Source organism: Paroedura picta, chromosome 8, assembly GCF_049243985.1.
Source record: "Paroedura picta isolate Pp20150507F chromosome 8, Ppicta_v3.0, whole genome shotgun sequence".
Taxonomy (NCBI): Eukaryota; Metazoa; Chordata; class Lepidosauria; order Squamata; family Gekkonidae; genus Paroedura; species Paroedura picta.
The window spans coordinates 38,432,009-38,447,252 of record NC_135376.1 but is presented as its reverse complement, the minus strand read 5'-3'; the positions used below and the strand labels follow the sequence as shown (position 1 = coordinate 38,447,252).

At 41.6% G+C, this 15,244-nt stretch overlaps 2 long non-coding RNA genes across 2 annotated transcripts in view; one reads left to right on the top strand and one right to left on the bottom strand.

The window, feature by feature from the left end:
* Positions 1-15,244, top strand: part of LOC143843299 (uncharacterized) — a 206,810-nt gene that overhangs the window by 31,854 nt on the left and 159,712 nt on the right. The gene's annotated exons all lie outside the window — the stretch shown is intronic.
* LOC143842620 (uncharacterized) lies at positions 4,069-13,455 on the bottom strand. The gene is made up of 5 exons (XR_013233225.1): positions 13,306-13,455; positions 7,128-7,207; positions 5,467-5,676; positions 4,688-4,863; positions 4,069-4,383 (listed from the first exon to the last, which is right to left on the bottom strand). It is a non-coding gene; the product is annotated as an uncharacterized LOC143842620 (long non-coding RNA).

The following is a 15,244-nucleotide window of genomic DNA, read 5'->3' as shown; positions in this document are numbered from 1 at the left end:
AGTCCAAAGAGAAGATGAAGCATGAGGTCAAATAAAGGCAGAGGTTAGATCCCAAGATCCAGTAGGGATAGTTTTTCAGTATCAACTGCTTGCTTGCTCAATACTAACAACTTGCCTGGAGGCAGTTGCTTTATATCTGCAGGCTTGATCTTATGGGATTCTTCAGTCAACTCTTGCCTGTAGTTAACAGATCCCTTTATGCTGTCCATCTTGAGGAGCTTCCAGAGGAGATTAGGCTGAAAGCAAGCAGCTTAGCTGGCATACTGAAAAAGTATCTGGAGCTGCTGGCTCAGATTTTAGGTCTGACAACCTACCACCTTTGCCTAGGCAAGTGCTACACCAAGTTCCTACCCAGTAGAAACCCATGCCCCCCTGGAAAGGGGCAATAGGTATCTGACAGAGCATATGTACGTGGTCCCGTTTCAGGTGATAAGGGTCCCATTTCAGGTGATAAAGCTGAGAAAGATCTTTGTCAAGATCTTGGAAAGTTGCCTCAAGAAGAGAATACTGGGTTGAAGGATGACTAGTCTATCTAGTAATAGGTAGCATTAGATGTTCACTTACTGGCTGAAAGTTTGCATAGATGTCTTAACCAGAGTTACTTTAATATACTTCATAAGTGGCAGTAACAGTTAGAGATGTGTCCTGGGGAAATCTACCTAACTCGCAACTGGTTGTCATGGGACTTACACAAAACAGTAGCCCTTTTCTTTTTACAGTGTTCCTCCTACCTGCTATATTCACATTTCTCCTCACACACATTTAAGTCTTTCAGCCTCTACTCTAATTTCCTTTCCCTCTCCCTGGCATGATATAATATCTGAAAGGAAATCACAGAGTCACAACTTTGAAGAACATCATGTCTCCCTGCTCTTTGGCTCTACTTCCCAAAGCCACAAATGTAGGAAGCAGCTGTCGTTTCAACAAATAGTTGAAGACAGCTGTGAACCCAATAGAAGGTCTTCCCAATGGGCCAACTCCCCTGATCAATGTATAGTTGGCTGTGCCAGATAAGTTACAGCAATGTAACGCAAAGCACCATCAACCTTGAAGAATAAATGATAGACAAAAAGATAGCTTATAGCTTGGATTAGACATCTGGTGGCAAGGCAACCAGGAAATTAAGCATTCATTAATACATTTCCCTCCAGTGAATAACAGTCTCCCAGCAGGCACTTTGAGGGTGCAGTGGGGAAAAAATAATGCTAACAGCCAAAGATCCAGGAGTAAATGAGGTCACGTGAATGGTTAAAGGCTGGGGAAAGGGCAAGCTAGACAGGCAATGGGCTTTGCCCCTGGCTGTAGTGGACATAAGGTTAATTATTAAAGTTAAACATTCCAAGTCAAATTGTGCTTTCCCATGGCGGGTTTTCTTGGGATATATGAAGAACAAGGATTCTTTACTGGAGTTCTGAGAAATGAAGCTTACATATTTTTACATTCAATATTTCAAAATACCTCCCCTTCCCCCCAAATTTTCTGGCCTTTTGTTACCGACTATGTTTTGTACTTCCCTTTGAGGGTTCTTGGGAGAAGAATAATACCACCAGCATAAAAAGCAGCATGATCTTGCTTGGATTTTTAAGGGTAATAATTATCTTGCCTGTCAGCTTGAATGATGGATATCGCCGTTGAATTTCTGCTCTGTCAATTCTTCAGCACGTCAGCCATCTGTCTGTTGACCTTATGGGCTGTCAGCATCTCGAAGTCAAACATATGGACCCTACTGGGATCACACATGTGATTTTATATTTTCATGAATGACAGTGATGGAGAAATGAAGAATGAGTAATATTAATCTAAAATAAAAGAGAGAGAGAGGGCGAAAAGGAAACACTGACTGATGCCTGCTGTGAATGGACCTAAAAAACCAAAGCACATGCTACCCATTACTTTCTTCTGAAATGCACTCAATTAAAATAATAGTAATCTATAATGAACTATTACAGTCCAATACATTAAACAGTGGTGGTGACATAGGATATAAGTAGGAGAAATGTGTACCATATTCTATGGGGGGGGGGGGAACTACAATTATTTATTCTCAGGATATGCAGATTTTGTAAAACATATTGGTATCTATTTCTTTTAAAGAAACCTGCACATTTTAAAAATGCTCCCATTGAAGAGTATATTCAACAGACTCAGTGTTGAAAAATGAAGACAAATGCATCTTAACTCAACCGTAGCTTTTGATCTAGATGCAAATGAAAATTTTAAATTAATTGGTTTATTAATGGGTAAATCAATATTACACCAGATGATGGGAATAAACAATGGAATAGGACTATTTCTCTTATTAAAGGCTACCTAGAGGCACCTGTCTTCTTAGTGTGGTAAACAGGATGCTGTGCTAGCACTGGTGGTCTGATCTAGCTAGATTCTTTAGTTTTTATATTTTAATTTAATGCTAGGCATTATGTAAATTGTCATAAATTTTAACTTTTTGCAACAAACTTTTATTTTGGCACCCAGATCCAGTATTGTTCAATATCTTCATGAACTAGGGAATAGCACACACATACAATTTCTGGATCTAAGGAGTTATTCTAAACCAGCATTTCATGAAATCCTAGGGTTTCTTGACAGCCCTGGAAGTATCCCAAATGGGTGGGGGACTTAATTAATGTTTATTATAATTTAAAAAATTGTTAAACATTTATCAGGTGATATGACCATATATAACGACATTGACCCACCCTCCCAAAATGGGCAGTGATGGGCCTGGAAGGGGTGGGAAGGGGAGGGGCCACAGGTGGACATGTACACAGCTATGCTTCCCAACTATATTCTGCATGATTATGCCACTTCTGGGATTTCTTGAAGCCTCAGGAATGTAAAAAGTTGAGAAAGGCTGTTCTAAACACTGACAGCATTATCCAAACAATTAAAGTGATCTCAGTAAATCAGATACTGGATTAGAACGAGCACATAGATTGCAATGTGTAAGAGAGAGGGAAAGATCAAAAACATTGGGCAAAATGAAAGTGAGCTGGTCAAACAGCTACAGACTTTGTGGTTATATCAGTCTGTTCATCAGTCAACAGTTTGATTGACAGCTAGATATGAGCCCAGTAGCTCCTTAGAGACCAACAAAATCTTCAGGGTATAAGCTTTCAAGAATCAAAGATACCTTTGTCAGATACAATTTGATGTAGTTAGTCTCAAGCGGGTAGCCACACTGAACTATAGTAAAAGAGCAAGATTCAAGTCTGGTCCCACATTCAAGAGCAACAAGATTTCCAGGGGATAAGCTTTTGACTCTTGAAATCTTGTTAGCCCTGAGGGAGCCAGTGGCCTTGAATCCTGCACAAGCTGACATGGTGGTATAAGTGGCTAATGCCATTCTAGATTCCAGTAAGATGGGAAACATCAATATTGCGCTGTTCCAATTTGGTAATAGCTTCTCCGGAGAAAACTGAACAGCAAAAGAGGAGAAACACATACTCAGCCCAAAACATTTGTCAAGATGGTCCAGCTATGATAAATAAAATAAATTGTTTATTATATAGTGTGCCAATTATGTAAGATTAATAACATTAGGAGTCTGAATATCAGGCCAGACAATGTTCAAGCATTCCTATTGGATATATCCTAAGAACAACATGAAATCATACGTGTTTTGGCCTCTACAACTTGCCTCAGGGGTCAAAAATACATTAAATATACAGAACACACATTCAGAGAGTATTATATATTTTTCACAACCAGGTGTTTTTCTATCCTGTACTGTGTGGTTAGGTGATGGATTTTTATATTAACAGGCCATGGGTTCCTTCTTTTGATGCCTGTACTCACATGAACATCTTCAGTCTGTGTAACTTCAGCCGGTAGATAGAGCTGAACAGCTATCGTGCACTTACTGCTTCTTAGTCTCAACAACTCCATGGTGGTAGGCAGTGAGTGTACATTGGTCACTGATCCGTAATGAAGACTGGGATTATAGCACACAGCGTCACACATGTTCCTACTAGTTTAAAAGCTAAAATAATTTCAAAAACTCCAGAGCAAATCTCAGCACAACACAGGGGCTGTAAATCTAACATATTTTCCAATGGAAACTCCCAGCTGTGTTTCTAATAATTACATACTAAGCTAGCCGAATGCAAATTACCATTGTACCGAGAACACCATGCATGGTCAGTGCACAACCATGCACACAGCCACTTGTCTGTTTTGTCTTTCTGCTGGATAAGGATGACCTTTATCATGCCCTTCTTCCCCTCTTTTCCAAACTGCGGCGAGAACATGGTAAAACACTTCTCATCCCCTAGGCAGATCAGCTCCTTCATATGATTGTATGGACACCGAAATAAGTCACTATTCATTAGCTGGTTGTCTGACTTCCCCTCTGGTGACCTTTGATTTGACTATTCTTTTCTACTAAAAAAAAAGAAAAGGAAAGTCAGTGTTGGGGGCTGGAAATGATTTTCACTTCTGTTGCAGAGATGGATTTCATATTAAACATGGGGGGAAAAAATCTGAATTTAAAACAAGCTTCCCACCCGCCACCCTCCACCCTAAGCTCTATATGTCAGGGCCTAAAATACAACATTGCTGTCATCCTGAAGAGGCTTTGGGAGTGAATGCAGCACTGATCACAATTAGTGCAAAGCAATTTAAAATTATTTGAAGGGTCCTTACACCATGAAGTGTCCCAATAATTTGTAATTACTTAATGTTTCACCTGCTCCAAACTCCATTTACTTCCCAAATCAGACTCTTTAAGGGATGTGAAGTGGCACATTGCAAAGTGATCAGAGCAACCTGGAGTAGTTGCTAATTCTAGATGCACTTTGGGAGTTTCTGCATATCAAGTGGTTTCCATAGATGTACTTCTCCAAAAGGTCACTTGAGAATTACCTGCCAATGGGTGACAGGAAATAAAAAGGTGGTTCAGAGAGACTTCGAACACAATGAACATCAATAGCCCATTACCTGTTCTCAGTGGAATTGGCAGCAGTGGTAGCAGCAAGCGGAGCATGAGGGGCCACAGGGGAAAGATGTTGCTGTGATCAAAGCCAACCACAGAAATGGAAGCAGCAAAGGCAAAGGGCAAAAAGCTACATCCACAGGCAGATTTGCAGAACTCCTGTGAACTGACATCAGCACACTGGAAATGTTTTTAGAAGGACAGCCTGTCTTCTCTGCATGGCTTGTTTCTTTTTTAACTCCATAGCTTCCTAGTCAACCAAGTTGGTAATAAGGAATAACAAACACAGCTCTTGTTGCAGTTTCTCTTCTTGTGTATTTTAATTGCCTCAAGGGGTCAGATCGGTTCTCTAGCATTGTTAGTTCTGCAGTCTTGTACGGAATATAAACTAGTGCTGGTAGGGTGGCCACTGTGTTTGAACTAAATTTTTGAACTAGCGAACTAAATTCTTTCAGGTAGTTAGGTCGGTCACATAGCGGAGCTAGCATCTATAAAACATATTGCCCTGTTAGGGTCTAATCCCCAGCTCTTACCTTTCTCTTAGCCAGTCGACACTGCAGCAGTCAATGTCTCTGAATACTTAATTGGCTTCTTTCTCTCCCATTCTGTGGCTAGCTGGTTCCCAGAAGCCTGTCACCTCTACTGAAGCAAAAGGTTTTTATTGTATTGTCATCCCAGCATCTGGGCACTTTCTAGCAGACAGAATTTTTCCACCTTTCCTGCATCTCAAAATGGCTGTTGATCTAAATTACAATAAAGCAATAAATACATAAAATAAATTAAACCACTGATTCAAAATCAATAATTGACAACTGCGATAGGCAGAACACCTTAACTTAATCAAACCCCATCTTGAATAAAGGAAGCTGTCTTTAAAAGTCAAGAGTGAGGAGGTCCAGTGAACCTTTCTGGGGAGGTTCTTTCATAATCATAGGCAACCATAATCATGAATCCACTAGATATGCATCTCTGGTCAATGGACAGTCAAGAGAGCCTGTGATCTTAGTACTTATTGTATGAGGTGCAATATTGCAATATTGTATGGGAGAAGATGGTTCTTCAGATATCCTGGTCCCAAGCCATTTAGGGCTTGAACTTCAAATCCAAACATTGAATTGGGTCCAGAAGTGAATTGGAAGATGGTGTAATTGCTGTAGGATGAAGGCGGGGGGGTTCAGATGATCCTAGTTGCTGGTTCTTACCAGCAGTCTAGCCACAACATTCTAAACTAGCTACAGCTTCTGAACATTCTTTAAGGGTAGTCCAAGTAGAGTGCATTGCAATAGTCCAGTCTATGTAACTATGGCATGGATCATTGTGCAGCTAGCGGACCAGCTGAAACTGAGCGAAAGCACTCCTTCTAGGAATGTGTGATTCAACTTGGATTGGCTGTAAAGTACCTGAATCAACCTTAAAGTACCTGAATCAGTCAAATTTGGTCGAATCACCATTCCCAAACAAGTTTAAATGGTCAAATCAGTCTTGTCTGAATTGCTGAATCACAACTCAGCATGATTCATCAATTCAAAGAAGCACCCCTTTAAGCATCAAAGGGAAAGAGAAAGGAGAGAAATTTCCCTTTCAGTCTTTTCTGGGTTCTGGGGGGGTGGGGGATAGGAGGTAGAGGCACCAGACTTGCAGAATGGCTGCAGGAGCCTCTCCTCACCCCCATAAGTTTCAAAAAGATTGGACCAGGGGGTCCCTATCCAAAAACCAATGATTTCCTATGAACAGACCAGATAATCTATTTTTTCTCCCCTGGGCCAATCTTTTTGAAACTACCTCAACCCCACCCCTCAGAGCCCAGAGAAGAAAAAAAAGGGGGAAATTTCCATAGACTTTAATGGCCCAATTGGTTTCAATGGTACCAAATCAATACAGATTTGGCCCAACCAATTTGGCTGAATCGGAAAGAACTATGGGTGATTCGAATGGATCAGATTTGGTCCAAAACAATGTGGACTACATCCAAAATGGTTCAGTTTTTTTCCCTTGCACATCCCTATTATTTACAACAGAAGCCATGCATTTCTCTAACATGTCTGCTGTACTGAGCGGTATCTCTATGGTTTGAACCTGACTATTAAAGGGGAGTGTAACCTCATCTAAGACATGAGTATGAAGGTTTCTAGAACCTCCCCCCCCAAAAAAAATAAAAATAAAACAGGGTCCCAGTTGTGCATGTACTCATCACGATTCTGCTGCTGGCGACTGTCTTTCCAGTCTCAGGCACTCCTCTCCTCCACACTGTCCTGAAGACACACTATGAAGAATCTGGAAGAAGAAAATGTCTTTGGCTTCATATCAAGTGAGCAGAGGACTCAGGGAATGAGCAGTTCTCACTTGGAGCCATTAATTGATGGAGCTTAGTAATGGGAACTATTTTTGCTCCCAAGAGTCTCCAAGGCCTGGCACAAAACAGAATTGTTCAGGAGGATATTTTTATAAAGATTATAGGGTTACATACGATTGAAGCCTAAAGTGATGCCTAGATCTGCCGACCTCTTTGTCTGTACCTGCCAAATCTGGTGGGGGTTATATTATTATTACCTCCACTTTCCGCATATGATAAACCATTCTGGGCAATATCAATATTTTATTATGTTTTCAATCTTAATTTAGATTAATCTAGATTTATATTCTTATGGTCTTGATCTCCTTGCATTGTCTTCTACTTTTTTATACTGTTTACTGTATTGTTTATAACAGTGGTCCCCAACCCCCGGTCCAGGGACCAGTACCGGGCCATGGATCAGTTGGTACCGGGCTGCGGCTCCTCCTCGTCCTCCTCCCCGGCTTCTGCCTCAGGGGCTGCCTTGCCACTCTGCTGCCAGCTCACCTTTGGTGCTCATCAATCATCAGAAAGGCCAAAGCTGAGAGTGAGCTAAGATTGGCCAGGGAAGCCCATTGTAACAAGAAAAGATTTTTCAGTTACGTGAGGAGCAAACGTAAAGTAAAGGAGGCAATAGGCCCGCTGTTGGGTGCGGATGGACAAACTCTAACGAAAGATGCAGAGAAAGCAGAAAGGCTTAGTGCCTATTTTACATCTGTTTTTTCCCACAGGTCTAAGTGTTTAGGCACATCTAGAGATGGCTGTAGCCAAAGGATAGTGTCTGGGTGGCAGGTTAACATGGATAGAGAGGTGGTCGAGAGGCATTTAGCTGCACTGGATGAGTTCAAATCCCCTGGTCCAGATGAAATGCACCCGAGAGTACTCAAAGAACTTTCCAGAGAACTTGCACAGCCCTTGTCCATCATCTTCGGAACCTCTTTAAGGACTGGAGATGTCCCGGAGGACTGGAAAAGAGCAAACGTTATTCCAATCTTCAAAAAAGGGAGGAAGGATGACCCGGGAAACTACAGACCAGTGAGTCTGACCTCTGTTGTGGGGAAGATAATGGAGCAGATATTAAAGGGAGCGATCTGCAAACATCTGGAGGACAATTTGGTGATCCAAGGAAGTCAGCATGGATTTGTCTCCAACAGGTCCTGCCAGACCAACCTAGTTTCCTTTTTTGACCAAGTAACAGGTTTGCTGGATCGGGGAAATTTGGTTGATGTCATTTACTTGGATTTTAGTAAAGCTTTTGACAAGGTTCCCCATGATGTTCTGATGGATAAGTTGAAGGACTGCAATCTGGATTTTCAGATCGTTAGGTGGATAGGGAATTGGTTAGAGAACCGCACTCAAAGAGTTGTTGTCAATGGTGTTTCATCAGACTGGAGAGAGGTGAGTAGCGGGGTACCTCAGGGTTCGGTGCTCGGCCCGGTACTTTTTAACATATTTATTAATGATCTAGATGAGGGGGTGGAGGGACTACTCATCAAGTTTGCAGATGACACCAAATTGGGAGGACTGGCAAATACTCCGGAAGATAGAGACAGAGTTCAACGAGATCTGAACACAATGGAAAAATGGGCAAATGAGAACAAGATGCAATTTAATAAAGATAAGTGTAAAGTTCTGCATCTGGGTCAGAAAAATGAAAAGCATGCCTACTGGATGGGGGATACGCTTCTAGGTAGCACTGTGTGTGAACGAGACCTTGGGGTACTTGTGGATTGTAAACTAAACATGAGCAGGCAGTGTGATGCAGCGGTAAAAAAGGCAAATGCCATTTTGGGCTGTATCAACAGAGGCATCACATCAAAATCACAAGATGTCATAGTCCCATTGTATACGGCACTGGTCAGACCACACCTGGAGTACTGTGTGCAGTTCTGGAGGCCTCACTTCAAGAAGGACATCGATAAAATTGAAAGGGTACAGAGGAGAGCGACAAAGATGATCTGGGGCCAAGGGACCAAGCCCTATGAAGATAGGTTGAGGGACTTGGGAATGTTCAGCCTGGAGAAAAGGAGGTTGAGAGGGGACATGATAGCCCTCTTTAAGTATTTGAAAGGTTGTCACTTGGAGGAGGGCAGGATGCTGTTTCTGCTGGCTGCAGAGGAGAGGACACGCAGTAATGGGTTTAAACTTCAAGTACAACGATATAGGCTAGATATCAGGAAAAAGTTTTTCTCAGTCAGAGTCGTTCAGCAGTGGAATAGGCTGCCTAAGGAGGTGGTGAGTGCCCCCTCACTGGAAGTCTTCAAGCAAAGGTTGGATACACACTTTTCTTGGATGCTTTAGGATGCTTTGGGCTGATCCTGCGTTGAGCAGGGGGTTGGACTAGATGGCCTGTATGGCCCCTTCCAACTCTATGATTCTATGATTCTATGATTCTATGATTCTCTCCAGCGGCTGCTATGGCTGGGGCTCCCCCTCAGCATGGCACTGGCAGCTGCTGCTGGCAGCACCCCCCAGCAGGCGGTGGGAAGTTAGGGGCACCGGCGGGAAAGCAAGAGGAGCATGGGCTCAGGCGGCGGCAGTGATGACGTCCCTCAGCAAAAGACTACCCCCCACCCGGGCCTCAGTAAAATTGTCAGGCATTGACCGGTCCCTGGTGATAAAAAGGTTGGGGACCACTGGTTTATAACATATAACAATCTTTGTTTTCATATTTATATATTTCTTGTCCTAGTACATTGATTATGAGATGCTTCATCTTATTGATTGCATTGACTTATACTATATAATCTGACTTGGGTCTCAGCTAGAAAACTAAACAATAAATACTATACAATGAAATCAACACATTCCCCAACCCCCTACTCTATACATGTGGCATAAAGCAAAAGGCTCAAGTAATCATATGTAGAATTGTACAAATAATAGCTTCCTGCTGCTTCCAGACAGCAAAAATGTGCTGTTCCTTGAACTGAGAGCCTGATTACAGACAGGTATGCAAAAACCCAGATGCCTAGTTGCCACCGATAAAGCATTGTTGTCTTGTGGCTTTATTGATGAAGAGGACAAGATTCTACTCCTGTCTGCGCTGCTGTTTGGGTCTGCTTTTTAACCCCTACTATTTTATCTCATTCAGCTCCATCACATTTTCAGTCAGTCTTGATCAACTCCACTTATCAGGGGTCTAACAGTCTGGTCCTGGGGACTGTCATCATTGTCTCTTTTAGTCCCTCTCAGGCCAGTTGGAGCTAAAAGCACACCTTCACTAGCAACCTCTGATGGCATCCAAATGGATTGTTCTTTCCTATTAGTTCTCCTTGTAACCTTTCTCTCCATCCTAAGACTGACATCTTTAATTCCCCTCACAATTTCCTTCTTCTCTGCAGCTGTTTTGGTCTTTTTCATAGAACTTCATGCCCTTTTTCTATTCACTGTTCCTTTCCCTCCCATTTTCCATCACATGTTGTCTTGATTGTTCAGCTTTGTTTCCTCTCTTTGTTTAATTAAGCATTCCCCAAAAGGAAGGTAAGGGAGGGGGGAGTCATTCCTAAGAATGTTTGGAATGCCAAGTCAATAGTGATCAATGAAACCTAAACTATTTCCAGGAGGAAATAAAGACTAACAAATATATTTGTGGCCAAAGCTTAATTCATTAGATGAATCATCATCTTAGTACATTTTGTCTAATGAATAGAGGAGGGGGTAAATCAATTTTATAAACTGCGTTTGAAAAGATCCAGCAAAGAAAGAAATTTATATCACATTAGTAAGAAGGTTATCTGACAAGTAACAGACCCTGTAATAATAATAATAATAATAATAATAATAATAATAATAATAATAATGATGATGATGATGATGATGATGATGATGATGATGATGATTGTTATTATTATTATATTAATTTACTACCACTCCCAGTCAGTTCAGGGCAGTTTATATCAATTTTAAATAAAGTATACTGTTTTAAAATAAACCCAAGCCACAACCCTGCCCCCCTTCTTCCTGCCTATCAACTCAATAGACCATACAAGCCTCCGATTTCTCTCGGAGGGGCATTCAGAGGAGGGACCCAGTCGATGTTCCACCACCTGGTCTCACCAAACTCTTGGTGGAAGAGCTTCATTTTACAGGCCCTGCAAAACTGTGAAAGCTCCGACAGGGCTGTTAGCTCTTCCAGGAGCTCATTCCACCCTGTTGGGACCAGGACCAAGAAAGCCCTGGCCCTGGTCGAGGCCAGGCAAGCTTCTTGTGGGCCAGGGATTGAGGGTATGGCCAGCTTGATGGGTGGGTCTGTCAATAAATGTATTTCTTAGTCTTGAAGATTCCACAAACCGACTCATTTTTCTATGGGTTGATTTTTTCTCTTGATTTCAAATTTAACTCCACATTGTTTATTGCTTCAAATGTACACACAGAAAGTGGATATAAAGATTTTCCATATGTATCACACCCTATACCTCATTAGTCCCTATTTGCTGGGGACAGATTCTATTTCCCAGATTAATCACTATCCCTGTTTTTGCTTGTTTAGGACATTATACTGTTTTGGTATGAGCTGCTGGAGTTGTCATTGTCTAGGGATCAGACAGCTCCTCCAAGTCTCTAGAAATTAAATTGGGAAGAGGAGAGTGGCTGAATCTCCTCTCTAGCTCATATTCAGGCACCATGCAGCACACAACACGCCTTTTCATATACTGCATATATTTTGAACTGTTGATAACCTATTTTAGGACAATTATGGTGGAGTTTTAAAATATATATTTTAATAAGAACAAGCAATCTTCTGGTTCTTAAATGTGTGAAATACTTGTGACTGCAAAGAAGAAGAAGAGTTGGTTTATATCCCTTGCTTTTCTCGAACCTTTCGTATCTCAAAGCAGCCTGCAATCATCTTTCCTTCCACTCTCACCACAGACACCCTGTGAGATATGTGGGGCTGTGAGAGAACTGTGACTGACCCAAGGTCACCCATCTGGCTTCATGTGGAGGAGTGGGGAATCAGAATCACACAGAGCTGGAAGACTTCACCTTCTCGGGGACTTAAAAACACACACTCCTGACAGATGGGCCCATTATGCACGGCCGCTGAAACGGCGATTTCGGGTCACATGGAAAACGCGGAGGGGGAAGATGCGACGCACACCGGTTATGCATGGGGCGGGGCGCGACGGCGGCAAAACCCAGAGTAACCGATTATGCACGCGGCGATTCGGGCGCCGCTTCTGGTTGCGCCCCGGTCACCCGGAAGCTGCACTTTCTTCTGCGTTTTGTTAACGCGGCTTTTTCGGCGGCATGCACCGAAGCTGCGGCTGGTTGCAGCCGGCACCGTGCATTATCGGTGATTTTAGTCGCCGCCATTCCATCCCGAATGTGCTCTAAAACCCCCGTGCATAATGGGTCATGCTCATGCAATTTCCTCCTAAAAACTCCCAAGAAGGAAATTCCACCATGCTCCGAGGCAGCCTATTCCATCTATGAATAACCTTCACCATCAGAAAATGCATTCTAATATTTAAGTGGCATCTCCTTTCCTGTAATGTGAACCTATTGCTCCCAGTCCTTGTCTCGAAAGCTGCAGTAAACAAGTTGGCATGATTTCAACAAGTCTACATTTTACATAATTAAACCGTTCTTTAACCACGACACCATGCTGGCTCTCAAAGGCATATAAACAAAACATACAGCAGGCAGAATAAACCCTTCAAGAGCATGTCATAGTTGGGAAGGGAGCTTGAATAGTGACTCTTAGTATAAGAAGCAGGGTGTTACAAACTCTGTTCTTGGTTTAGTATGTGATATGTTGGAGGGCATTTGTACAACAATGACTTCAAGTGCTTAGGAATGCACTACATGTCATGAAAAAAATCAGTAAAACAAATGGGAAAACTTCACCTAAAATCATCATGCTCAGAAACAAAAATACAACATTCTGAAGTACTATTTAATTCATATAACAAGAACAAGGGAGAGCTGAATTTGAGTAAAACATTGAAAACATCCAAAGTGCTACTTACCCAAATTCAGCCTCACTAAAATAAAAATTAATAAATAACTCTGTGTAGTAAAGGCAAATATTTACCGTGATGATCTTAAATAGTCAAATAAGCCAGACGTTTAACAAATTAGCCAAACATTACGTGGAGTTTCTAATTTGAAGGAAAGACTTTCCTCTCAGTGTCAAAGTTCAAACAATGTTCACATTATTCCAAGCAAATTCTTGCAAAATGTAGATTTTCTTTGCCCAAAGTATTATCTACAGGGGCATTTAATTACATCTGTTCAAATACCCACATTATTAAGGACAGCAAAGGAGTGAGTTTTCATTACAAATGCAGTCACATTAGATTAATTCTTGCCTCTTTTGCAAGTTCAAACAGCCTTTTTTTTCATCCTTAAGCCTTAGAAATTGTGAATTGCAGCAATAACCCCTCACCCTACAGCATAAGGAATCTGGCTCAGCGATCAAATTTAAATTACAATAAGTAGTTTGAAGCATTTTGTAGCAAAAATAATAATAAGAGAGAAAGCCATAGACATTCACAGAAAGGGAGTTTTATATGACCTGATCGGTTTTGCATGGTCAGATGTTTCGTTTTTTTATTTTTTAAGTGTGTGTGTGTGTGTGGGGGGGGGGATGACTAGAAGTCAAAATTATTCCCAGAGAAGTTTGCCTTCTTCAAGGAAGGAACTGAAAAATCAAATGATGATAGTATCAGCCAGAAAGGAAGTGGATGAGATGCCACCAGTTGCTTTGAGGACGGTAGCATCCCCAGGAAAAATGAAGACCTCAAAGCACACTCTGAAATGCCATCAAAACACAATCCTGTTGGTTTAGCCCCAGTTTAGCACCCAAAAATTTTTTTTTAATCCTAGCAAATAGACAAGAGCATGGAACTTCATGAATGGAAGAGAAAACATATTGACCCGGAACCAAACACTCCTTTGCTATTAATGCTGGCGCCTTGTGATGCATTTAAAATGGAGCTTCAGTTTGTAAGGACTACCTTCCAGGATACTGGTGCTTGTTACTGAGACTGACTCCGCACAGGTGGAAAGGTCTGGTAGGGAGCTCATATGGAAGCGGGGCTAATCCCCATTTCCACATGATGCTGTCACTGTGCCAGCCCACTCCCGGGCCTGTTGCAGATTGGGCCCTCATTTGTCCTGCATGAAGGAAACGTAGAAGAATCTGCATTCCCTATTTATGTATGTGTATATGTATATTTACATACCACCGTCCCATGAGGCTCAAAGAGTTCCTTTAGTGTTTGTTTAAATATTTATTTATTTCCTTATTTATTTGTTAATTAATTAATTGATTGATTGATTGATTAGATTTTTATACTGCCCTCCCATATGACTCAAGACGATTTACATATAATGTGTGGGGGTTATACATGGAATGGCCTAATTATATAACATAGAATAAGATCCAAAAATACTCTGTGAAGACAGGAACATTTCCAGTTTTCCTCCTAAACACTTGCTAATAGTTAACCCCACCACCCCTCTTTCTCAGAACTATTTTCCTCAGGGAAGGACTACTGATTCCACGTCCCTACTTCTGGATCCTCCTCAATCCTTTACTCTGCTTAACTCAACTCCAACTGAACTGTCATTCTCAACTGCCACTCTTATCTACAGAATTCCAGAACCCACTGCCAATCAAGGTTCTTAGACTGGGCTAAGATTAATCATTTGCTATTTGTTACACCGGACTTGGAGCATTTTCTCTCGATATGTAACTGTACTTTGAGGAGAGCTTCAGAATGGGACTGACATTATTTTAAAGAGGCACAACAAGAAGTGCTATATGGAATTATTTCTTGAAACATCTGACTTTACAAAAATAGTACGATGGTATCTCCTTCCTGTTTTCCAGTGTAAGCCTCTTGGAATTCATTGATAATCCATAGTTCTTCAATCTGGTCCCAAATGACTGCATCCTTTCTTTTGTTCACCTTTCCCATCTCTCATGCAGTTTCTCATTGCCTTGCTCAAACTTTTGCAGTAGCCTT